Consider the following 26,897-nt stretch of genomic DNA (forward strand, 5'->3'; position numbering starts at 1 on the left):
AAAACCACTTGCTGATTCTGAGGCACGCCGTAGTGGGGGACTCCGGAAATTTCGACCACCTGGGGTTCTTTAACGTGCACCTAAATCTAAGTACACGGGTGTTTTCGCATTTCGCCCCCATCGAAATGCGGCCGCCGTGGCCGGGATTCGATCCCGCGAACTCGTGCTCAGCAGCCTAACACCATAGCCACTGAGCAACCACAGCGGGTATGGTGTTGCATTCTGGGTCAAAAAGAAATAATGTTTGATTCGTCACGCCAACTCGACTCTAGGCGTTCTTTTTCCTTTCTCTTTTTCTGACAGTACACACGGTACTAGCACGGTTACTAGGTCCTTCATCTTCAGTCACCTTCCCTTACTTTGCACAAATGTCGGTGGGTGCATGTTCGCGATCTTTATTCTGCCGTAGAAGAGCGTGCGCGCTCACCGGTATTTTTGCAAGATGAAGCGCCAAATGTTTGCGATTTCATCTTACCGCAATAACTGACAACGCATGAACTGTGAATATTATACGTAATCGTTGTGTGCCAATGAATAGACAGTTATCGACAGATACGAGATATTTTGGAAATATTATCAGAATGAGTTAAACCAACTTCATTATAGTTCAACAAAGCCCTTTCTTGGGTTCATTGCTTCCCGCATTCGAAAATTTCATCCGACCGTTGTACTTGGATCTATGGTCCACAAGTTCGCTTCAAGACCATTTGTTGCTAAATGTAAACACAGTGTACGGTCATTATACCACTCCCTTTGTTTCAGTATTGATTTATAGTGCGTACAATTTTTTGCGTAGAGCACCAATGTCATTCCCAGTGCACCAGCATCTTAGTGCCGCAAGCTTATTTACATTGGCACGTACGCCCACGGCTATTCTTTACTTAAACATATATGTTCTATTATTAACTACAAAGCGCTTAAGTTCAGAACGTTGCGAACACACGCATATATTTGCGCATAGATCAGCGTTATACAAGGCCCGTATGCCAGGCAAACTGCTACCAGAATAGGCGATGCGTATATATTTTTACACGATCTGTTAGTGCAGCTTTTGGTAGAAAGCTAGCTCTCACATTTTGTGCGTATCTTCATAATGAGTACAGTTTGCGTGTTCAATAAAATATTGGTAGATGAAACTTTGTGAGTTCAAACTCTCATTGAGGGATGCAGCGTGTAAAGGTTTCCTCATAAAAATACGGATGTTGACATAACAAAAATACGGAATTCTGTTCTGTTTCATGTAGAGCAGTGTAGCCACCGCATTTTTCTAGGGAACTGTCCGTAAAGCTTAAAACATTGAGCAATTCCCATATATTAACGGAAGCTATTGCCGTATTTTTGAAACACGACGTACTTTCCATATTTTTACCTGCAATTCCTCCGTATAATGACGAAAATGTTTTTACATTGTAGCTGGCACGCGCTACGTCGGCTGCGCTAGTCGGTGCCCGTTTTTTTTTTTTTCTGCTGCTAAATCGCCCGCGGTCTAAGTGCTGAATCGTTAATTTAATTAAAATGATTGCTAATGATCTTTACAAGCCTCCATCCAATAAGTGCCACGTGCAGTTTCATAAAGCAGACGCAACACATCTTGTAAACGAGGAAATGTTTATTTTGCTCTATATAAAACCTCGTTCCGGGATTTTTGCGCGTTCATCCAACGTTGCTGCACCATGGAAGCAGCATAGTTGCCGTACGAAGCTCCACCGAACGGCGTCAGCCGAAAAAGAGAAGTAATTACAAGCATGGGCCATCTTACAAACATTATAGGAATACTGCATGTAGAGGGGAAACGGGCGAAAGCGGTAAATATTCGACATTACAAACAAAAGCAATTCGCTTTTACCTACATGACATCGTAATTACCTCACTCATTCCAAGCCGTACTATAAATTCTGAAGGAAACATGTGATTCGAAGCATTCCCCCATTCCCGGGCATTATTTATCCCCACTTTAAGAGCACAAATGCATGGGCGACTGCACGCTCCCAAAACGACTCGGCCTCAGCCGACGCGATAGAACGCTACATACAGAGGTGGCCACAACTCAGGCTCTCAGCCAGACCATGCTAGACGCTCGCAGAATGCCTTCTACTCGCACTCAAGAGAAGTGCATGGACGCAAGGCCTGTTTTCAGTCGTTCAGAAGACAGACTTTCAGTTCTTGGTTTTTGAACTCTCGGCGTTACCTTTTGGGCGTTCTGTCGGCGCAAGGAACCCACTGCAGTGTTATCACTCTTGGCAATCGCTCGTCGCGTCTTCAACAAGCGTGAGTACCGAAAGAAGTGAAACAAGTTTCTGGCGGCGCCACAGAAAGCGTCACAAACTTGTTTCACTAAGATTCAGTACAAACCAAACTGTCACCATGGCCGGCTTGATTTTTCGCTAACTACGTCACAACCCCTGGCGTGGCGAGCGTGTCTCAATAGTATCCCAAAATGTAACTATATCAGTTACAATAATGTTCGGGATAAGAAGAAGCGCCAGAACTTGTCCCGGTAAGATTCAGTGCATGCGAAACTGCATCACCAGGCCGAGCTGCGTTTAGCTAACTGCGTCATCACGCCGGGAGCGGCGACTGTGCATGAGAAGTACCCCAATAATTAACTAAATTAGGTATGGTAATGTTGTGGGTTAGAGAAAGCGCCAGAACTTGTCCTGATAAGATTCAGTACACACGAAACTGCGTCACACGGCCGAGCTGTTTTTCGCTAACTGCGTCATAAAGCCGGGTGCGGCGAGCGTGCCCAAATACCTCCGAAGTAAGTTATAATAATGTTGGGGCTTTTAGAAAGCATCGCAAACACCTCCCAGTACGAGTCATTAACTTCAATTAACTACGCCAGGACGGTGGAGCTGTTTCTCGTTATCTGCGTCATAAGTCTCGGTTCCGTGCCGTAAAAGCCAAAATTGCTCGAAATGCGTTGCAGACTCCAACAAAATTTCTCACCTGGCCGTAGTCCAATAGTGCAGTGGTGCCGTGTCGAAGTGCAGAAGGAACGCAAGAATACGTCGGGAGCCCAGCACACACGCTGTAACCAAAACAGACGGGTCGCTGTACAGGCGAATTTCACATTCGTAAACGGCGTTGATTGCTTCGGTGGCCTCTCTGACGCACATGACGCATCCATCTGTCGCGCCTGGCGTGCCGTTAGCTTCTTGCTAGGCATTGCAGGAAAAATAAGACGCACTGTGTAAGTTCATTTACACGCAAATCTTTTTAGTTCTAGCGGGACTGAATAAGAAAAAATAAAGCGTCTATAAGTTCATTTAACATTACTTTTTTTTCCGATGCTCGCGTCAACTAACGGTTGGGATTAACACTAGGCGTGACGTGCTTCCTGTTGCCAGTTTTCGCCAAGTCTACCCTCTTGTTGAATTTCTCTCTTTTGGCCTTATGGTTCGTGAACCGGGCTACTGTGCTGGACGGCCCATGTTCGATTCTACCGTCGGTCACCCATTATTATTGCGAGAGACTTAAAAGTCTAACCTGCGAGCTTATGTTGAAGTCGAACCCTCGACATTTGGTGGTGATGCGAAGTTATTTAGGTTTTGTTAATTATTATAGAGTTAATTGGTGCACTTGAACCCACGATCATTGGTGTTATGGCCAGTGTAATTATTTCATGGTTAATTAAGGTCGCGTTAATCAAGGTGCTCGAGCCCACGGTCTTTGGTGAACAAAAAAAGTAACAGCGCATTCGAATGAGCATGTCAAGTTTTTTAATGAATGTCTCTTGAGCGTGCAGGCTTTCGCCTTCTTTGGCGTATGCTAAAGTTACTCTCACGTTTTTTTTTTGTCACTTTTCGTAGGGCTGTGTACAGAGGCTTCACCCATAGAGAGACGAAATCCAGATTGGTGCGTAGTAGTGATTTCGCACTAAAATGAGCAAGGAGGCTAACTGTGCTCTTGATTACTTGCCCGGTTCCTTGATACTCGCACGTCTTTTCGTAAATGTACTAGCATAATCGACAAAAGCCCGACCGAAAATAAAATGTGCCTGTACAGCCTGGTACCCTCGAATCTGTTCAAGGTAGTAGAGCTACATTTATTTACAATGAGTATTTCTGCAACCGTAGCGTGTCCTTACAAGCTAATTTTCACGATTTAAAATAGGACGCAAAATTTCCAAGTTAGTTTTTTTTCTATTTCAAGTTCTTCCTCTTTTAACTCTGCAACTTTACCTCTACATCGCCACTGCGCCATTGCACATCCATCATAAGGAGACCATGTAATATCTGCCACCCGCACGCACTTCTTTGTACTTGAAGTCCTTGTTCGTTCAGACGACCAGGGACAGGAATGATCTCGCAGAGCAAACTCTGTACCATTTCAAGGGCACTATAGCAGAAATTTTTTTATCAAACAGAAGCCCACCGTTCATGTAATACCCTGACGTAGGTGTTTAAGGAAATAGTAAATTATTTGAACAAACCAAGTACTGGAGATTCCACAGAGCTAACATAGATAACGGCTATGTATCGCCATAGACTTTAACTTGTTTTATTGCCTTGCATTTTATAACAGCAGTAAGAACAAGGGTGAATATAGGTGATCAACTTGCTTTAAAATATGTGCTACATTTGGCAGTTCTCAAAATTTTCCTGCAAAAGTTCCTTCTAGTCATGATTGGCCAAGGTAACACTACATGGTACTGCTACTGCCTTGTCTGTGTTTTATTATTGGTTTTTAGTCTTTTATTATTGCTTGCTTGACCTCAGGTACTGACTGACATTTTCTGCATTTCGTTTCAGGTCCTGGTAACACAACATGGTATTGGCTTGTCTGTTATGCCCTGCCATTTTTCAGGCTAACCACAAGAAGCCGGTAATAATGCTCTGAAAGAAGCATCTGAGGCTAAGCAGTATATTTTGCGAGTTATATGCGCAAGTTACAGGGACATACGTTAGTGTGCTCAAACCCCTTACAGATATTGCACAGATAGCATTTCCTGTCTTTGGTCTTTTCTTTGATTGTACCTGATTTTTACTTCTCCATCAGGAAGACAACGGCAACAAGGAGTTTGCGCGTAGTTATACCATAACATTACGCGACCTTTTTAAACAGTGTGGATAGATGGATGCAATGATGGTTGGATTGATACATGGTTAAACTAGGGGTGGAAAGATAGTTTGATAAATGGACAGACAGATGGCTGAATAGATGTATTGATGGATGAGTGAAGGGATGGATGAATGGTTGTGCAGCGGCGCTACAATCGTCTCTACCGTGGTGGACACACCAGAACACCCCTCCGAAGGGGTCACGTCCACCTGCCGCTGCCATGGACCAACGGAACCAATAAACCGAGGCCGCGGCTGCTTGCTTTCCTCAGCCGCCTTCCCATAATTGGTCACCACTGAACCAAGCCAGCCATCCCTGCGTCAAAACTGAGACTTCGACATAGCGAGCTTGACGACAGCCTTCCTATGCCCACTGACGTCTGGTGCCTCTAGGATCTCCAGGTGCTTTATTTCGCCTATACAGCCACCTAGTTTCTGCAGTGTGACCACCACTTCTTCATCAACAACGTGATTGATCCGCTGCTCGGCCAAACCCCCCCGCACGGCGGGAGCTTCCAGAGGTCTAATAGCGTAACTCCGATTACCACCTCCGGGGCTAAACATCTACGAGGGACTGCGGCGCGCCGTCAGCGAGTACTGTATTCGACGATTACATGGCATAATCCTCCCGGCACCTGGGAGGACCTTCGCAATGGGACAGAGGGCCTCATCCCACTCATTCGCAATGCACTCGTTCAGTGTGCACTCACGTTGCTCATCATATCAAACACCGACCCAGACTTCTCTTCCCTCTCTTCAGCAGGTGAGTTGGCACCGCAGCTGACGCGCACTTGCACGCCTGCTATTCGCAAGGAAGCAGCTAGGCCAGCAACATATTCCCTTGGATTTTTTTTTCGAAGAGTGCCCCCGAACCTCCCTCCGTCAGCACTGCCGCATGCTCCCAACCTCTCATCTCGATTAAGCACTGTAGTAAGCACTCACGCAAATTATGAACATCCAGCAAATTTTCTCTCGGAGCTCCGACGTCCACCACACTTGGTATCTACGACAATCTGATGAACGTGGTGATAGCTCACTACGCGATCACTTTGGTCACACCTCGCCCACATACTGCAGCTACCAGCTCTACGATGCCGGAGCTCCCTTCTTTGCCACCATTCGTGCCACAATAAGCTGCGTGAGAATAGATCTCGCCGACAGCCTCAACTACAGCATACCCTGGGTTCCGTTCCTCATTTCGCGTACACTTCACTCGGTCCTGACGACAACCTCGACGAACAGTGCAACTAGCACTGTTCGCCCACCACGCCTTACGAACTTGGCTGATAGGCTGACACCACCATTCCACAATACCAGTCAGGAAAGCCTCTCAGAACAGCCTCATCTGTCTGTACGTCACGCCGTACAAGCAACGGAGTTGGCGAAGCAACATAACTTAGCTACATCGCCTACGACATGCATGAACTTTCAAGTTCCTGTGCCAAAGCCACCGTCGTATGTGGTCCGACGACGCCGTCGTCGGCACCTTCAGCGTCGCTTGCTTCCACGGCCTATGCCCAGTCTCATGATCTGCGTTGAAGACGGACGGTACGCGTCATTCTGCCGCCAATGCGCCGAACCTATTCTGGTCGAGATACATAGAGAACTGTGTTGATTCCTCCTACCTCCACACGGATTGAGTGTGGGTAACCCAACGAACGCTATGAATTACTGAAGATGTACATGGTCTATCCTATTGTCGCGCGTCTTTGTATTTTTCTTTCAATTGCGATATTTGCTAAGTGGGGAGAGGGAGGAGCCTATGTAGCAGTGGCACAATTGGAGGATGCCTGGAGGAAATACCCAAGAGCGCCGGTCCCGAGTGGTCGCGTTCACCTGCTGCTCTGCGGGACAATCAGCACCATGGCTGGCCGGCTTCATTAAACCGTGGCCACGGTAGCTTCCTCTCCTCAGCCGCCTCCACAGGTGGATGGAGAGACGCACGGATGGTTGGATGGATGGATAGGTGGATGGATAGATGGATTGATGGATGGATGGATGGATGGATGGATGGATGGATGGATGGATGGATGGATGGATGGATGATGGGCGGACGACTGGATCTATGTATGGACCGAAAGATGAAAGGACGGATGGACATAATGAGCGCTCTGTTAGAAAAGGAGGGGTGAAGGATGCCACTAGCTTGTTTTTTTCCTTTCTACGGTGCTTATATTGAGGCCCCCCATGGTTAATGGTAACAAGTATTTGATCGTAGTAGAAATTTAGAGCTCTAAAACTTACTTTTGTACCCCTTGCGTCTGCGCTACCAGCACTCTTACCGTTCACCCTGACTGAATAGTCTTTCCTTTATCATTACAAAATTGCAAGGCACTGGGCAGGCTTACTGCTTCCCCGTTAACCTAAATAGAGAGTGCGTCTGGGGCTGCGTCGCCTTCTGGATAGGCGCTAATGAATCGCTTTGCCTGTCGGGAAATACTGAAGGAATGCTCATCACCCCATTGAGACGTAACAAGCTCCTCCGCCGCCGGGGGATCTCACCTGAGGTAGACCAGCTGTAAGGCTGTCCGAAACGTCGGAGTTCAGTCGTGCCCTCATGGACTGTTCTAGAAGTGATAGCGGATGACAAGTGCCGCTCGAGGCGCCAGCATTAGCTTCGTTGTCGCCTTCTCCATGCGAATACACAAGGACACAAACACCTTTGTCGGTGAACCCGGGCAACACACCCACTTTAAGCTATCATGTCCGCCTAGCTTGACGAAGTTATAGCACTCTCTCTGCCTCTCTTTTACAGTGGAACGATTGCAACCTCGCTGGGTTTCTCTTGACGTCCGCAGCTTCGCCGAGCTGGGCGAGAGAGAGGTGAGAGAGAAAGTACAGTATAAAAATATCACCGCGCAGCGTAGCGACGCGGCAAGGGTTGGTGCAGCCTGGCGTGGGAGAAGGAGCGGCGCGGGGTGCACGCAGGTGATGGGACGTCATTGCTCTCTCATAAAAAGCCGCGCACTCGCTTCGGCGGTCCTCTTTCTCCGAATGGAAAAATATTATTTGTGGCTCTGATATCGCAAACGCGAAAGACAAGCGGAACTGGAGGAAGTTCAGTTCTGCTGGGCTTCCTCCCACTTTCGTTGGACTCCCTTTCTCCTCCTCCAGGAGAGAAGGAGCGGCGCCGGGTGCACGCTGGTGGTGGGACGTCATTGCTCTCTGATAAAAAGCAAACGTTCGGCTGAATGTGTGCTTCGGCAGTACTTTATTGGCATTTCCTCAGCTCCGCTGGCCTCTGGTGTTTGCGATATAGAGCCGCGGATAATTTCTTTTGTTTTTGTCGCGGTGACCTTCGGAAGGACAGAAATTAGTTGCCCTATCTCAAACATCAATAGTGTTACTTACAGACCACATCCTTAAAGGATGCCCTGAGTTCGATGAGTAAGACCCCTGATTGAGACCATTTGCATTCTTATTCTGACTCCCTTTCCTAAACTTGACCTCGAAGTTGTATTCCTGCAAAATTAGGCTCCATCTTAGTAGTCTCCCGTTTTTCACGTCTGCTTCATCCAGGCATGAGGGTAATGTTTGCTCTCGACCGCAGATTTCGTGCCTTGAGTATAGCATCATAGCGTTTGTACAGTCCATACTATGCACAGACACTCTTTCTCAGAGGTGCTGAACGCCTTTTTTTGCCGTGTCAATTTTAGAGTCAGATGCGGTACGATGTGTCCATCACTACTTTTACTATGGCACCTAGACCCCGGTTGCTACCGCCACACTGGAGAACGAATTCTCTATGAAGGTCTGGTGAGACAAACACAGGCGGTGAAGACAAAGGTTTCTTCAGATTCTGGAAAAACCACTTAATTATCGTCACTCGAAGTGACCGGTTCTGACTCACGCTTCCGGAGGCTGTCAGATGAGTAGAAAGCTCGGAATATATTATAATACAGTGCTCCTAATTGCAGGCCCTTCCCAGAAATGACCGCACATCCTTTTTTGTTACTGAACTCCGAAAGTTAACTATTGCCGCTGCTTTGGCCTTGGTAGATTCACGTTTTCCGTGTCTTATTTTGTGCCCCAAATACCTGACACGGGCCTGGCGGAACTGACATTTTCCTGGCTTTGATAGTCGAACCCACTCATCTGATACTTTCAATCACCCTTTGAGTATGCTGTAAATCAGACTCCCACTCATTACAAAACATGGCCACATAATCCAGATAGGGGAGCGCAAATTCTTCTAGCCCTTCAAGCACCTGATCCATCAGCCTTGCAAAGCAGAACGGCGCGTTCTTCAAGCGAAAGCGAATGGTAACTGGCCGGTAAACCCCGAAACGTGTCACAAACGCCACGTAGCGACGGGCTCGTTCTTTTAAGGGAACCTGCCAATATACACTAAGTTTAGGCTTGAAATGAACGTAGCCCGGCTTACCAGTTCTACCGTTTCCTTTATATTCAGTAAGGGGCCGACTTGTTCTTTTGTGATGGCATTTAAATTAAGATAATCCAGACATTACCGTGGATCTTTCCCTGCTACCACAACTAGCATTAGAGGGGAACGATATTCTGGATGTATTCTTGATCACCTCAAGACGAAACATCATTCTTACTTGTTGCTTTATTAGGACTAGCGGCCACGATCATAGGCGGTATGCTTTTGATTGAAAAAGAGCATCCGTTGTTAGCTCGGTGTCATGTTGTATCAAATGAGTCCTACCCATCTTCTCTGCAAAACATCCCACATATACCTGAATAAGGCTCCTCAAATCTTCCACTTGCTCAATTCCTAGCTCCTCCTTGTTAACAACATATTTTATTACTTCTACACTTTGCCTGTTTTTCCAAAGCACTGCATTTGCATTCCTGCGCTTTCGCCATACTCTCCTGCTCCGATTTCCTCCTCACGCTCTCTTCGCTGTCAATGCTTTTATCATCTCCTGCTGCACTACGCGTTCACTTTTATATTTCGCTGTGCTCGTTAGCTTGGTTACGTGATGGGACTCCGGCGCCAAAGCTCGCCGCAGGAACGGGCGCCTAAGAGCTACGCTCTGAGCTCTCCTAGAGGATACGAAAATGGTGGCATAAAGTAAAATGCGCAAGAGGTTCAGCGTGGAATAGGAAAGTATTTGACAATTTGACAAGGTAATTTACAAATGCCGCTTTTTCTGGCAGAATAAAATGAGCATAAGGGCGTTCGCGTGTATTCAACAGGATGCCATACGTACTAAACATTACTGCAGCATATTGTTACATAAGCGCGAGCAATGTATGCGGACTCATTTGTACTAAAGATTCATTTTAAACGACACCAGCAGCAATGTCGTATCCAATCTAAAGTCTGTTGGCCATCATGCAAACGTGTTACTTTTGGAAAGGTGTGGTTTGAGGCCACACGAATACGATGGAGCTGTCCTCAGCTGCATGAGGTCAATGTTCTAAAAACGTATGAAGCTCAAGTATTCAAATCCCGCCAATATGGCGACCTCAACTAGGCTTATTATAACTCTGTTTACATTATTAAACTGTGCGTAGTGTATTAACCATGAACAAATCGAGGCAGTTAAGCATTTGATGTACCTTGGTATAGTTATTAGCAGTAATCTAAATCTTTTTTCCTCCCGTAACCTTCCCACAATGCTGAGAATCAGGTCTGAACTTTTATGCAGGCCAACCTCTCAGCTTTCTACCAAAATAAATGTCTCTCTCTCTCTAAGCTTAAGCATGCACTTTAGCAATATAGCTCGGCCGATTTTAAATGCTTATGGCTAGCGTCCAACAAGTAATACTAAACAAATCCCGGTGACTTCATTTCTTCAACCATTGCTGTAATACACAAATATTGTAGGTTTCCAGTATAGATATACCGAAATTTATAAAAATAAACAGGCCCATAACAAAGCACTCATATTATTTTATCACGCATAGTGAAGGAATGGGTCAAGAAAACAAACTTCGCATTTAGTCGCTCCGAAATGCGAATGCTAGGATGTAGCCGTAAGCTACACCAGCCAAAAATGACACGTACCATAAGGAACAATAAAAATAAACGTTAGCGAGCTCATGACGTTTAACAGTACAAGACGAATGTGCGAAAAACATGGCGAAACCCTATTAATGCCTTTAACTAGAATGGTCACCTACCAAATTTCTTTCCGAGATCGATCTCACTCTGGAATAAACTTCAGATGACGTCATGTGTATGTCTTCATGTGCTGTATTACGTCATGTGCTGTATTACCAGCAGCTTGACGCAAGACATTGGGTGTTGTTTTATATACCACTCTTCATTTATAATTCCGCGTTGTTTACCTGGAAGTTTGTTTTTGGTTTTTATTCTGTCTTGCATGTCAGGTTACTGCATACGGGAGTGTTCCATTCTGGTTGCATTTGATAAGCTTCCCAGATGGCTACAATTTGCGCTAAAACGTAATGGGCTCATTTTGAAGCTGTAATTCTTTGTTATTGGTACTTTTGTTTAAATAAACCGATGCACATTGGTCGGAGATAGCTCTGTGTTTTCTTTCACTTTTGTTCGTTATGTTTAGTTATACGTGCAACTGATAAGATCATGAATTGACATTGACGTTTCTCACGCATTGTGACTAGCTTTATTTTATGCGTCGACTTTTATCCAAGTGTATTATTGTTCTTGTGGCCCACCCCTACCGCAGATGCTAAGAGGCGGTTGGTAGTATTTGGTAATTAAATAAACAAAAGAATGACTGAAACGAACAAATTCTCTTTTTCGTTTTATTTTTGGTAGTATTAGATGTTGCGGCAACAGAACGTTGAGATCGACATCTCGACATCGATTCTGGCATTCCACCGAGACGACATCAAAGTGCCCATTTCACGCTTGGAGGAAATCATTCTGCTTCAGAAGCCCGTGCAGCGCACCTTAGGATAATTTGCTGAGCACCGTGTAGTACCAATCGTCGATTATTCATTTGGTAATTGGTTGGACAGCCACACGTGGATCATGGCACCTTTGGCGAAAGAAAATATTCAGCTGCAGCGGCGTCACTAGAAATTTACTTCGGGTAGGGTTTTTTCGCGCCGGCCACTACCACTACCACTCCTCCTCCCCCTCCCTCTCTCTCTCGATATATATATATGTATATATTCCGTTGTAGAAGTCACATATAAAGATGTAGACAAGAAGGCTGTCGAGACCTATTCCACCTCCACACGTCAAATCGCCTTCTGAATGGCGCTACTCTGGGTTGCGCCGTAACAACATATATGCATATATATATATATATTTGAGAGGGGGACATTCATCATCATCATCATCATCAGCCTGGTTACGCCCACTGCAGGGCAAAGGCCTCTCCCATACTTCTCCAACAACCCCGGTCATGTACTAATTGCGGCCATGCCGTCCCTGCAAACTTCTTAATCTCATCCGCCCACCTAACTTTCTGCCGCCCCCTGCTACGCTTCCCTTCCCTTGGGATCCAGTCCGTAACCCTTAATGACCATCGGTTATCTTCCCTTCTCATTACATGTCCTGCCCATGCCCATTTCTTTTTCTTGATTTCAACTAAGATGTCATTAACTCGCGTTTGTTCCCTCACCCAATCTGCTCTTTTCTTATCCCTTAACGTTACACCTATCATTCTTCTTTCCATAGCTCGTTGCGTCGTCCTCAATTTGAGTAGAACCCTTTGCGTAAGCCTCCAGGTTTCTGCCCCGTAGGTGAGTACTGGTAAGACACAGCTATTATACACTTTTCTCTTGAGGGATAATGGCAACCTGCTGTTCATGATCTGAGAATGCCTGCCAAACGCACCCCAGCCCATTCTTATTCTTCTGATTATTTCCGTCTCATGATCCGGATCCGCCGTCACTACCTGCCCTAAGTAGATGTATTCCCTTACGACTTCCAGTGCCTCGCTGCCTATTGTAAATTGCTGTTCTCTTCCGAGACTGTTAAACATTACTTTAGTTTTCTGCAGATTAATTTTTAGACCCACTCTTCTGCTTTGCCTCTCCAGGTCAGTGAGCATGCATTGCAATTGGTCCCCTGAGTTACTAAGCAAGGCAATATCATCAGCGAATCGCAAGTTACTAAGGTATTCTCCATTAATTTTTATCCCCAATTCTTCCCAATCCAGGTCTCTGAATACCTCCTGTAAACACGCTGTGAATAGCATTGGAGAGATCGTATCTCCCTGCCTGACGCCTTTCTTTATTGGGATTTTGTTGCTTTCTTTATGGAGGACTACGGTGGCTGTGGAGCCGCTATAGATATTTTTCAGTATTTTTACATACGGCTCGTCTACACCCTGATTCCTTAATGCCTCCATGACTGCTGAGGTTTCGACAGAATCAAACGCTTTCTCATAATCAATGAAAGCTATATATAAGGGTTGGTTATATTCCGCACATTTCTCTATCACCTGATTGATAGTGTGAATATGATCTATTGTTGAGTAGCCTTTACGGAATCCTGCCTGGTCCTTTGCTTGACAGAAGTCTAAGGTGTTCCTGATTCTATTTGCGATTACCTTAGTAAATATTTTGTAGGCAACGGACAGTAAGCTGATCGGTCTATAATTTTTCAAGTCTTTGGCGTCCCCTTTCTTATGGATTAGGATTATGTTAGCGTTCTTCCAAGATTCCGGTACGCTCGACGTCATGAGGCATTGCGTATACAGGGTGGCCAGTTTCTCTAGAACAATCTGCCCACCATCCTTCAACAAATCTGCTGTTACCTGATCCTCCCCAGCTGCCTTCCCCCTTTGCATTTCTCCCAAGGCTTTCTTTACTTCTTCCGGCGTTACCTTTGGGACTTCGAATTCCTCTAGACTATTTTCTCTTCCATTATCGTCGTGGGTGCCACTGGTACTGTATAAATTTCTATAGAACTCCTCAGCCACTTGAACTATCTCATCCATATTAGTAATGATATTGCCGGCTTTGTCTCTTAACGCATACATCTGATTCCTGCCAATTCCTAGTTTCTTCTTCACTGTTTTTAGGCTTCCGCCGTTCCTGAGAGCATGTTCAATTCTATCCATATTATACTTCCTTATGTCAGCTGTCTTACGCTTGTTGATTAACTTCGAAAGTTCTGCCAGTTCTATTCTAGCTGTAGGATTAGAGGCTTTCATACATTGGCGTTTCTTGATCAGATCTTTCGTCGCCTGCGATAGTTTACTGGTATCCTGCCTAATCGAGTTACCACCGACTTCCATTGCACACTTCTTAATGATGCCCACAAGATTGTCGTTCATTGCTTCAACACTAAGGTCCTCTTCCTGAGTTAAAGCCGAATACCTGTTCTGTAGCTTGATCTGGAATTCCTCTATTTTCCCTCTTACCGCTAACTCATTGATCGGCTTCTTATGTACCAGTTTCTTCCGTTCCCTCCTCAGGTCTAGGCTAATTCGAGTTCTTAGCATCCTGTGGTCACTGCAGCGCACCTTGCCGAGCACGTCCACATCTTGTATGATGCCAGGGTTAGCGCAGAGTATGAAGTCTATTTCATTTCTAGTCTCGCCGTTCGGGCTCCTCCACGTCCACTTTCGGCTATCCCGCTTGCGGAAGAAAGTATTCATTATCCTCATATTATTCTGTTCCGCAAACTCGACTAATAACTCCCCCCTGCTATTCCTATTCCTAGAGGGGGACATTACAATATACTTACTCCGATATATATATATATATATATATATATATATATATATATATATATATATATATATATATATATATATATAGGGTGTTTCAGCTAACACTTTCAAAAATCTTCAGAGATGTCTCATTTGTAGTATATGAGCTGCTCTAATTGGAGAGGGGGACATTACTTTCAGGAAACTTTGAAATGCATTATCTAGTAATCAACAAAAATTCACTAATTATGTATTGAACTAACAATGGCTCATATTGCAATTTACAAATTCTAGCCGGGGAGTTCGCAAGGCGGATCTACTTGTAACGAATTCTCAGGATGGTACCAGTTTCGCGGTAATAATTTCCTATCTTTGCGAAGAAATCCATTGGCGTTCCAGTTATTTGTGTGCTTCAATGCATAAAAAGACGTTTTGTTAACACACTAACTGGAACTCCAATGCATTTCTCCACGATGTTCAGAAATTAATATCGCAAAACTGGTGCCACCCTGCGAATTCGTTCCAAGTGCATCTGCCTTAGGAACTCCTCGGCTAGAATTTGTAATTTTCGTTAATTAGACAATTTTGGATTTGTGTTTTTTGTGGAAGTAGTGTCCGCCTTTCGGAGCGGACCACCTCACGAACTAGAATTGCGCTATCTAGCACAGGCAACCTTTACATAACTTCGAAAGCGTTCGCTGAAACAACCTGTATATGTATATGCATGGAACCGAACAAACACAAGACTACGCACTGTTTTGTTCCTCCTCCTTTAGCCCCGTTTTGGGGGCTCTTTGTTTTCTCCACGCTTATATATAAGGAGTATCGTTTAAAAGCCCATAGTTACCAACGTAACCCACCTTGGCCATACCTTTGCAGATATGTTTAGCGCAAGGGCGAGAGATGCCCACGGACTAGCAGAACAATGTATTCTTACCACTGAACCGCTACGCCTTTACCACTCCAAATCCAACTGCTCAATCTTCTTGGGAAATTGAAAATGCATTTCCTATCGTCGGCTACGTCAGGCGTCCTGAACCATCACAACATTTTTCCAGAATGTATCATAAAGCCTTTGAGCTCGCGCTCCTTCCCTTGACTGCACTTAAGGGAGGAATGCAGTCGGTTGAGAAAAGCAGAAATCCCCGTTAGGACTGGGAGTATATATAAAGAAAATAAATAAAAAACCATGAGCCATTTCACTCTGTGAAGGTGGATGACCAGCGTAGCTGTTTAGCACACGATACAGATATGGCAAAAAATTTTGAACAAAGGTACAAACGCATTTATTGCCTTGATTGGTGGTCTTCGTGATGACAGATACCCGCACATATTGTCGTATCCCCTCTGTTATTACTACATTATTTCGATTATATTCGCGTATAGTCCCGACTCCCGAAGAGCGACGGCAGCAACCGTGACGAGAATGCAGTCGTTGCCGGCGGTCGGCAAGCACCACCGATGAAGATCCTGTACAAAAGCACAAGAGCATGCAGGACGTCGCTCTTCGTAGACGCGTTGCACCTCGGGAGTACGGACTATACGCGGCCTATGCGACAGAAGAGAATGTGAAATTCAATATGGTGACCGGAAACTTGTCTTCCTTGTTCTTTATATATATTTGTGTGGACGACGCGACCACCGCCCCAAAAAGCCGGAGGAAACTAGACATGCGTAACCTCTAAAGTGACCTTTAAATTCATAGTGAAATATTTAGCGCGCACAATCGACAAGGACACAGTGAAGGGGGACACACGAGCGCTAAATATTTCATTATTAATTCGTACCAACTCGCCGAACTATCAGTTCTGCTCTAAAGTGACGTTCCAAGGGCACCGCCACCACGAGGCAGCGGAACGATAGGAAACTTAGATACGCAAGCGCTTGGAACGCCGACAAGGAGAGGGCGGTGAGAACGCAGACATGGCCGACGGTTGTTGGCCTTTTGGACAAATAAGCGCTCGTAGTACTTGTTCTTACCCTTGTGTCTGCAAACACTTTGCGTCCCAGGTGTGATAAGGTTAGTTTAAGAGCGCGTTAGAGGTTCCGGAGCCCTCCACCCGGAGTCCAAAGGGGTACGTGGCATTGCGCTTGGATCCTTTCTATCATCAGGATCGGCCCACATTTTAGTTGACGCAGAAGAAATGTGAACGGAACTCAAGCCATAAAGAGCTTCGCTGTATATAAAACGCCCCCGGACAAGATAGAAGACGAATTTTTCGCGAATGGTCTATAAAAATCCGTAGTCTATTCGTTTTTCGCGAACAGAAGTAGGACTGGCGTTTCCTTGAATCGCTACTTCACTGAGAGAAAGTAATGAGAACGAAAGGCGCTGGAAGGAATGGTAAAGAATAAAAAGAAACGTGTCGCAGCCCAGGTAACTGCCGGGATATGTGCTGTTTTCCAACCAGGTATTATAGCGAGTGGTTCGGCCACGGCTACGTATGGAAGAGGACGGGTACTATGTTGCAAGTCGCCTTTGCTCAATTGCGTGTGCTACGTTGGGATGAAGCCATATTCTTCAACATTTAAAATCCAGGAATAAACATTTGCACCTGAATTTCGATAGGAGCATTTGATGCACATTTGCCTCTTTTCGGTGACCTACTGCCCAACTTGTTTGAGATCATAGGAGGAAACTTGTGACTATGGTGCTGTAGTCTTCACCGCACGACGTACATGTTTATTTGCTCCCAGTCTGGAATGAATGCGGCAGGCAGTACGATGCAGGGCTGCTTTCTGTGTTAGCAGCCCTCGTCAAAATTGCGTCGGCCTTAGTCCGCAGTAAAATAAGGTGTAGCAGCTCCGAGAGATTCGATCGAATGTCGTGTCTCATGACACCCGGCTGCTCTGAAGGCTGCAGAGAGGCTTTGATACGTGTTACGACGGCGTAGGTGAGACCGTCTGGCGTCGAGAGATTTGGCAGTGACGCGACGCTTTTATATCCCTCATTTTTTGCCATCTTAAAGAAATTAGATTATGGGGTTTTACGTGCGAAAACCACTTTCTGATTATGAGGCGCGCCGTAGTGGAGGACTCTAGAAATTTCGACCACCTGGGGTTCTTTAACGTGCACCTAAATCTCAGTACACGGCTGTTTTCGCATTTCGCTCCCATCCAAATGCGGCCGCCCTGACCGGGATTCGATCCCGCGACCTTGTGCTCAGCAGCCCAACACTTTTGCTACCTTCGTTCTTCATGGCTCTTATGCACCTCGTCTCGCATAAAATTCTCTTAAATGATAATCAGTTTCCCTCAATTGCCTTTTATGCACGTCGTCCCACATTTTGCCTTCAATAAAGTTTTTCTCTATTTTTTCTTTCGTGATCGCCATGTGCCCATCATAGACATACACGCCGAGGGGGGGGGGGGAGGAGTGCTCACTCGGATGAACTTGTGTTCACTTTGAAAGCGCCTCGACACCGGCTATGAACAAAGCTAATGCAACCGAAAATTTCTCGAGTCTTACTAGATACAATGGCGCGTCGGCTTGCGCCTCTTGAAATGGGCTCTCCTAATTGTCTGCTCGGCCTATTCGTGCCCCCTAGCCCATGTGTCCTCAATAGGAGGCGAAATATCTCAGTAAATTGTAATAATATTCACTACTTTGTAAATCATGTAATTATCAGAAATAGGCCGTCTGTGCTTTTTTGGCAGCCAAATCAGTGCTTTCTCCAGTTCCTCTTCCTTTTCATTGCACCATCCCCCCTTTCTGGCCAATATTCAGGTGTGAGCTTCCAAAAAATTTTGCGTGGCTCTGCTATCGCAAACACCAGAAACCAGCGGAGCTGGGGGAAGGCCAATAACGTAGTGCTAAACCGCACTCTTAGTCTAACTTTTGCTTGGCTGCCCACAGCTCCGCTGGGCTCTGGTGTTTGCAATAGCAGTCACGCATAATTTTTTTCCTCTGTGAGCAATAAGACTGCCTAAGCGAGCACGCCGGTTTTTTTCAGAGAGTAATGACGTCACACCACCTGTGTGACCGCCACACCGCTCCCTCTCCCAGTTAGGCTCCACCTACCCTAGTGGGGTCGCTATGCTGAGCGATGCTATATTAATATTCTGCTTTAACTCTCTCTCAGCTCTCTCTCCAGCTCGGCGAAGCTGTGGACGTCAAGAGAAACCCAGAGAGGTTCAACAGCCCCATTGTCAAAGTACAAATATAGTCGGTTTTAAAGCGAAAGCTTTACTGGCCGCGAACTTGCGATTTAGCCGTGGCGGTGCTCCGAGGAGGCACATGACGTCACAAGCACACCTCGCCGCGGATATTTCTCTCTCTCTCTCGCTCTCTAGTCACTACTGCGCATGCGCTACTAGCAGCACCGAGCCACAGGTGTACCGCCGCTGCGCAGAGCCGCGCTTTTCCGCTGGCACCGCTTCGTATGACGTCAACCCGCGTTCCTCGTCGTTGCGCTCGCCTTCGCGTGCTTCGCCAGCTGCATCGCATGCCTGATAACATGTCGGAGGATTAAAAAAAAAAGAGCTCGCGTGCGCCGCAACTACAGTTGAGGCAACACTATGCACGGCGACAATTCTGATAAGCAGGAGGAGACCTGGAATCGACATCGGAGCGAGATGAAGAGAAAACGAATCGTCCAGAAAACAGACGAACAGCGCGCCGAACGACTGGCTGAACGCCGCAACATAGCTAGACAACCAGACAAACCTGGATTTGCAATCAATATTAACCAAGGCTAACCATGCTATGCCTTAGCTTTCGTTACGTAGGTCCTGGCATAGCCGAGCTAAGACACTGCCAATTTTTTTCCACAATCAGACACGAGCTGACGCGAACGCGTAGTAACGCGCAACTTGCGCCTTTTTTTTTTTTTTTTTGGTGCGACGGCGAGCACGTTTTCGGCGTGTACATGGGAGAGGCAATCGCGGCCAAGACATGAGAACTTCTCCCCCCTCGACGCCCTTCAGACCAAAGTTCAACCTTTCCCTTCTGATTTATTTGGTTATTTCTGAGCCCACCTCCTGAAACTTTCCGTTTCGTGGGAAAGGGGTCACAGGAGAGGGGAGGGGGAACGCCAATGTTGTCTAGGCGTCCTTGAAACATTGGTCATGAAACGAGTTTACTGAGCTATCGTGGTGAGACGTCTTCGGTTACAAAAAAGGTTATATTTCTTTATGAATAAAAGTAGGGAGTGAGATAAAATACGCTGAGCCAACCACGCCACATAGTGATGTGCGTGAGGCGTGAGACGTGCCTTCCCGCAGACAGGTTGTAAAGGGTGTTGCGACTGACGTATTATTGAAAGTTGAGAAGAGTATATATCTGTTTGTAATTGCTAATATCAAGTACATAGCTTTATTTGAGGTATTCCTAACGCTGCAAAGCTTTCATTGAGCAAGAGCGGCGTTCCTTATTTAGTATGTAAGCTACGTCGGAAGTTAGAATGGCCGCAAAAAACGCAGTCTTCGTTTTCGCTATGCGCAATGACGTCCGCTAATCGGTGATAGCAGCCAATTGTTTGTCTACATGTCAAAACATCTGAAAGCCATGACATAACTTCCAAGTCATTTACGGTGTGGATATAATGAGAAGAATCGGGAATCAGAGATTTTTGGGATAACATTACCTAGTTTTTTCGAGCTATATAAGTTATTCTTCTGCTCATTTCAATGTGCGTGTTTTATGCCTGCTATAATTTTTTTGCCTTGCAGTATGAACTTATATATATATATTTGCCAGTTCTTTGCAGTTCACGTGCAATTATGAAGTTCAGATCGCGCATATGCAGAAGAGCCTGGAGAAGCATATTTGCTCATATTGTGTCGGTTTGGGCCCTAACGTTTATGCTAAATGGATCAATATGCCAATTGCTCGTCTTTTGACAGAACTGCTTGTTGGCCTAGTTGGTGCTCGCTAAAAGACATAATATTTAGATCTGCAAATTTTAGGTTTAAGATTAACCTTTCGTGACGGGCAAGCTTGTTGGCATATTTACCACATGCCAAGAGAGGGTTGTTACCGTATGATTCTTGTCGTTCCAAAATTGTCAAGCGTGGAATTGCCATCATCTGCTTGGAGTCTGCCCTCAGGAAATCGTGTACACACACTTTGCAGGCCTCGTTCAATAACCAGATCAAGCGACTTAAAGAAGCACGGTTCCCTGACTCGTTATGCCAGCAGTCGCCGAAACTCTGTTAGGGAAGGTTAAAGGTACCAGCACCACGAGGGAGGAAGAAAGTGCTAGAACTGTAAGGCCTGTAGTGATTGCTTATGTTCATAAGATCTCCCATAAGCTCAAGAAGGTGGCAGGCCGGTATAGCGTACCCATTGCCTTTTCTGACCCGTCAAACTGGTTCGACTATGTTCGAGAACCACTCGCAAGGCGACTGGCTCGAAATGCTGTGGCAAGGAACATTGCGTGCCCTACGGGAAATGCGACACGGGGTGCTGTACGAAATTCCGCTTGAGTGTGGCAAGTCCTACACAGGACAGACTGCACGTTGCAAAATGAACGAGCCAGAGAACACGAACTAAATCTAATGAAAGCCGATGTAGCACATTTCCCGGCGCACTGCAACGCCTGCATGTACAAACCACGCTTTTCTGAGATTGAGATTCTTGGTAGAAGCAGAAATCGAGCTGCATCTGAGCTAACGGAAGCTTATTATATAAAAAAGAAAGGCTCATGTTGCGGCCACGGCGGCCGCATTTCGATGGGGGTGAAATGCGAAAACACCTGTGTGCTTAGATTTAGGTGCACGTTAAAGAACTTCCGGAGTCCTCCACTACGGCCTGCCTTATAATCAGTATGTGGTTTTGGCACGTAAAACCCCATAATTTAAGGCTCATGTTGCATTAGCGATACCTCTATCTCAATCTACAAATCGGAAACGTCGTTGTTTGACCGCTGGATAACATAGGTTCGTGAACAGCCTGCGCATGCGTTTATGTGTATATATATATATATATATATATATATAAATATTCGTGGGTCACCGCCTAAACTAATAAATCAGATGGAATTGCCGCTCGTGTTGTCTTCATTTTGTGTGTACTTTATCTTGCGGTAAAACACTTGTCTTTTGCTCGTGTTTTCTAGAAACAAGTGACTTATGTGTTGCGTTTTTTTTTTCAGGGTTACATGTCAGTACGTCTTCAACGGATTTTAATATAAAGACCGCTACAGAACCACCTTTTACAGAATTACAAATTTTTAATGGCGATAAGGAAACCGCCATAGATGTAATGGAGCGCTTTGCGGAGCATATGTGGCACACAACAAAGCTTGATGTGAAGAATGCGCTGGGAGAAGAGTACGCAGAACATGTAAAAAAACAAATAAAGATCGTGCCATGAGACATCCGCGGCCTTTTTGACATGACTATGCACAAAACGCAAATTGAGTGCGGGTAAATATTTTTGTTAAGGAAGTACAATTTCTTTGACCAGCATTGTAGTGAGATTGCCAACGTCTGACACCTTATATCTGGCGGTATCGCTTTCGTGTCAAACAGGAACACAATTTTTTAAAAGTGGTTCTGTTACCAGTGGCACGCCATGTGCTTTAAGATAAACTGCAATGTGCGCGGATGGGATTAAGAAGTTGCGCGCATATACTTAAAGATCGATTGTTGGTGCACTTGTAAACAAAATAATTTTGTACGGGATTGTTTTTCATGAATAAGTCCCCAATTTATGGGAACAAATAGTGCTTTCTTGTGTAAAAGAAAAGAGAAACACCTCGCTTTTCTGGAAACCGCGTACTTATGTTATAGATAACTATCTATATTTATCGGTGAATCCTACGCACATGTGGGAATTGGTGATAAAGAATACTTCGTTTGATTTTCATAAAAATGTTAAAGCAAACGTTACGGAAACGCACCGCTAATGACAAATGTAGGGCCACGATTAGGGAAGTCCAATGCGATAGTGCAAATGCAACACCAGAGCGCTAATGTCTCAGTACAAAAGAGGTGGCCGTTTCAAGTTATGAACGTGAAAATAATGCGTAATATTACTTCAAGATGACTAGGCACCGACTACGGGGATGCACAGGGTTACAAAACGACGTACGCCCGAAATTTTCCGGAGAGGTCAGAGTCCCCCCGCTGCTCCTGCCAGCTATAACAATGAGACAAATCGGATAGGTTTTCTTGAACGCTTTCCAGTTTTGTTATGTTGAACACATTAGAACGATCCCGCACAACATCTGTGTACTCCAACGACGGCCCAATATACGTCTTGTATGCGAGAAGCTTGATGTCCGGCGTGCCATTTCCATGCCTCCTCCTTAGATAACAGAACTTTGTCATGGCCCTTTCTTCAATGTACTCGACAAGGTCATTGCATTTTAAATAAGACGTAATATTCCCAAGTATTTATGTCTAGAGACCTCTGACAGAGCATGATCCTCAATGCGGTAAGTAAATAGAAACGGCTGCTCTTTCCGTGTGATGTGCGTCGGCAGCATACACTTCCGGCGGTTCGTAACAATGCAAAGTTCAAACTTCGCGCCCGTCGGCTCCGGCGAGCTGCAGAACCGCTGATTCGAGGCGCAACCTTTTTACAGTCGATAGCTCGAACAAACCTTCCCATTCTTTTCTTCAGTTATCGCAGAGTGGATGTCAAATCCTGCTCTTACCAAAGGTCAGCGGACTGCCTCATTCGGTCTGAATTTGACATTTAACTAAAAGAAAGACAGAGAGCGCGAGCAACTAAGCGTATTTATTTCCTTCCGCCATCTTTTTAAATGCAGTAGTTTCAACTTAAGCATGCAAAAACATTTAATGACGAGTCGACATCACTCCTCTAACATCATTGCCAATATGGTCGCTAAAACACGATTGTGTTGGCTGATATTTGCTACATATTTGCACTCATAAAGCTACAGATCGCTTTCTTATTCACAAAGTTTTTGCCCATTTCTTAATCTTAGTGCACAATACTGCACTCTGTACTCACCGGCGTAACTTTCCGATGCCGCGTGACGACGCTATGGAGGCCGCCGGTGTATGGCGACATCCGGTTGAATGCGCTCTATTGGGGCTCGCGTTTTTTATTGGCAAGGCTAATAATTTCTAATAAAGCACTCAAGTAAAAACTTGAGGGGCTGATTATCTTGTCTAGATCTTACTCCATCGACTCAGGAAATTTTGCGTCCGCACAAGTTCTACTTACCGCTAGGACGCTTTCCTACGAAGGGGACACACGTGCAAGCACAGAGACCGGTATTACACAAATTCAAAGATGTTTTTCTTGCTTAAAAGAAAAAGTAATTTAATAAAAGTTTCCCAGTTTGTAGACAATGAATGTTTCTGATGAACACACTATTTAGCGTATTTTTACCCCGACCCTCCTAATGCAATATTTACAACTAAACATAGGCTAAAACTAACCTTCTTGCAACTTTGTCGCCAGCTGTACAGGCCATTTCACGTTATATTGGTCCCAAATTATTTTTCACTTACAGTAATGTTTCCTGGCAATTCATCATCATCATCATCAGCCTGGTTACGCCTACTGCAGGGCAAAGGCCTCTCCCATACTTCTCCAACTGCCCCGGTCATGTAATAATTGTGGCCATGTTGACCCTCCAAACTTCCTAATCTCATCTGCCCACCTAACTTTCTGTCGCCCCCTGCTACGCTTCCCTTCCCTCAGAATCCAGTCCGTAACCCTTAATGACCATCGGTTATCTTCCCTCCTCATTACATGCCCTGCCCATGTCCATTACCTTTTCTTGATTTCAACTAAGCTGTCATTAACGCGCGTTTGTTCCCTCCCCCAATCTGCTCTTTTCTTATCCCTTAATGTTACACCTATCATTCTTCTTTCCATAGCTCGTTGCGTCGTCCTCAATTTAAGTAGAACCCTTTTCGTAAGCCTCCAGGTTTCTGCCCCGTACGTGAGTACTGGTAACAGACAGCTGTTATATACTTTTCTCTTGAGGGATAATGGCAACCTGCTGTTCATGATCTGCGAATGCCTGCCAAACGCACCCCAGCCCATTCTTATTCTTCTGATTATTTCACTCTCATGATCCGGATCAGCAGTCACTACCTGTCCTAAGTAGATGTATTCCCTTACCACTTCCAGTGCCTCGCTACCTATCGTAAACTGCTGTTCCCTTCCGAGACTGTTAAACGTTACTTTAGTTTTCTGCAGATTAATTTTTAGTCCCACCCTTCTGCTCTGCCTGTCCAGGTCAGTGAGCATGCATTGCAGTTGGTCCCCTGAGTTACTAAGCAAGGCAATATCATCAGCGAAGCGCAAGTTACTAAGGTATTCTCCATTTACTGGTGAAATATTACTCCATTACTTACTATGAAATATTACATTCCGGTAAAGGTTATCTTTCTGCAAAAAATTGGCAACATGCACCAAATTTTGCATATTCATTACCGTATAAAAAACCCATGGAAACGTAAAGATCGATAACACCTTTTTTAAGTGAAAAGCCTAACTTCATTCTCAAGGGAAAATCGTGTGCTCGCCTAATTTAAGAAGAGAAAATTTTTTGACAATGCGTTTTACGACTCATACTTTCGAGCTCTCCAAAAAAATCGCATGTTCCTAGCGGCGCTCAAATTTTTTTTTCGTCAAAATGTTTTACGAAAGACTTCCTGCTTTAAATAGATAGCCTCAATTTTTTTCTAAGAAGTCGCTGATGGTCGAGCGCCAAGGTTGGGACAGTTGGCGTAGAATGACCCATATACGACTTGCATCATTTAATTCACATGCTTGCACTCCGTGAATGGCTTTCCGATTATGGCACACCACACCGCACCCACAAGATGTCAATTCCAGCTATCGACTATCTACTTGGGGCACAACAACAGACACAGGGTTTCATCAATAAGGCCACATGTAGTGTGCGTAAAGGTGGGCCACATGAAGGAAACATCAAAGCAATGGCCAAATTTCAACATATAGGATGCATAAAGGACGGTAACATAAAGGATACATAAAGGACGTACACATGACGGAAACACAAAAGCAGCGGCCAAATTTCAACATCTACACTGTAAAAGAAATTTCGTCATTTTACGACAAATCTGCTGGTAACGTGTGACCGAACGCTTTTCCGTAAATAAACAGCGTTCATTTCCGTAGAAAGGACCACCGTTAAACAGAGACCGTAATACAAAATACGAATGCTTTCGTATCTAGAAAACGGAAAACTCTGTAGGCTGAATCTGTACTATATCCGTTAAAGTGCGGGTGCTTCCCGTATTTCGTCTTACAGAGCATATCCATTGTTTGGGGATTGTACCATCGGGAATAAGATTGCCCAGGACGCACGAGCGTCAACCAAATTTTCTTGATGCACTATCTGCGGGGATCAGCCGCGCTAACATCTGCGTTCGGAATGTGCATACGTGACCCACTGTTTCCAGCGGTCTTGACAGCATAGATGCAGTTTGGTCGGCAGTCCCACTTCCAGGGTACTTTGGTCCACATTAGTACACACCCTTTGATGCAGATGTCACGAAGGCAGCTCACAGCCGCAGCAGCAGGTCGCCATTGAGAAAATTGGTTTGCCAACGCAATGACATAGCTGAAGAGATAAAATACTTTGCACTTTGTGACATGAATGCATTACATTGCACATATACAAAAAGGTGCAAAATTTCAGTCCGCAAGTTCTTTAGATCACAGAAGCAACTTTGCTTTCTTCAATCACTTGTGTGGTGCTTTTTCCTGGTGCAAGTTGTCCTTGACCCCAAACGATTGCAAGGATAAAATTACTGCTGTTAGGAGAAAGAAAGAGTATTCGCGAATTTCCATTCTAAAGAAAGCGGCACGAAAGGATAATTACAAACCACGACAAAGCAGTAGCTTCCGCGTTAGAAAAGCATGTACGTAGACCAACATTGTTGGAACAAGGGATCTTGCTGTAGCCGACATTTCAACAATGGTGCCAGTCATCAGGGTAGCAACTGTTTGCCTTGGCAGCCTTTTTTGTGCATAGCTCATACCCTCATTGGGGGAGGAGGTGGTCCATGTAAGAGGTGAAGAGAAGCTAAAGTGTTAAAATAAAGGCAGTAACGGTGCGCTTAGCAGTGGTGATCGCGATGGAGCAGGTAGGGGCACTGCTCTCAGTTCTTGCAAAGAGTAAGGATGGCCCAAACAGAAAAACGATGTGCGCATGGATGCAATCATTGTCCGAGTAGACTTAGTCTTCCCAGAAGTGAAAATAGGAATTAAAATAAACTGTTTGCATATTTGGCAAAACGCAACGAAGAATTAAGTAAAATAAATGTTGTATCAAGATGCATCGGTTAAGATCAGTGTAAATGGTAA

General features: G+C 45.1%; 1 long non-coding RNA gene across 1 annotated transcript; it reads left to right on the forward strand.

The window, feature by feature from the left end:
* Positions 1 to 3,019: 3,019 nt before the first annotated feature.
* Positions 3,020 to 21,934, forward strand: LOC129386817 (uncharacterized). Its single transcript, XR_008614101.1, has 4 exons — positions 3,020 to 3,193; positions 3,813 to 3,858; positions 4,755 to 4,827; positions 21,727 to 21,934. It is a non-coding gene; the product is annotated as an uncharacterized lncRNA (long non-coding RNA).
* Positions 21,935 to 26,897: the final 4,963 nt, after the last annotated feature.

This window comes from Dermacentor andersoni, chromosome 8 (genome assembly GCF_023375885.2).
Source record: "Dermacentor andersoni chromosome 8, qqDerAnde1_hic_scaffold, whole genome shotgun sequence".
In the NCBI taxonomy this organism is placed as follows: domain Eukaryota; kingdom Metazoa; phylum Arthropoda; class Arachnida; order Ixodida; family Ixodidae; genus Dermacentor; species Dermacentor andersoni.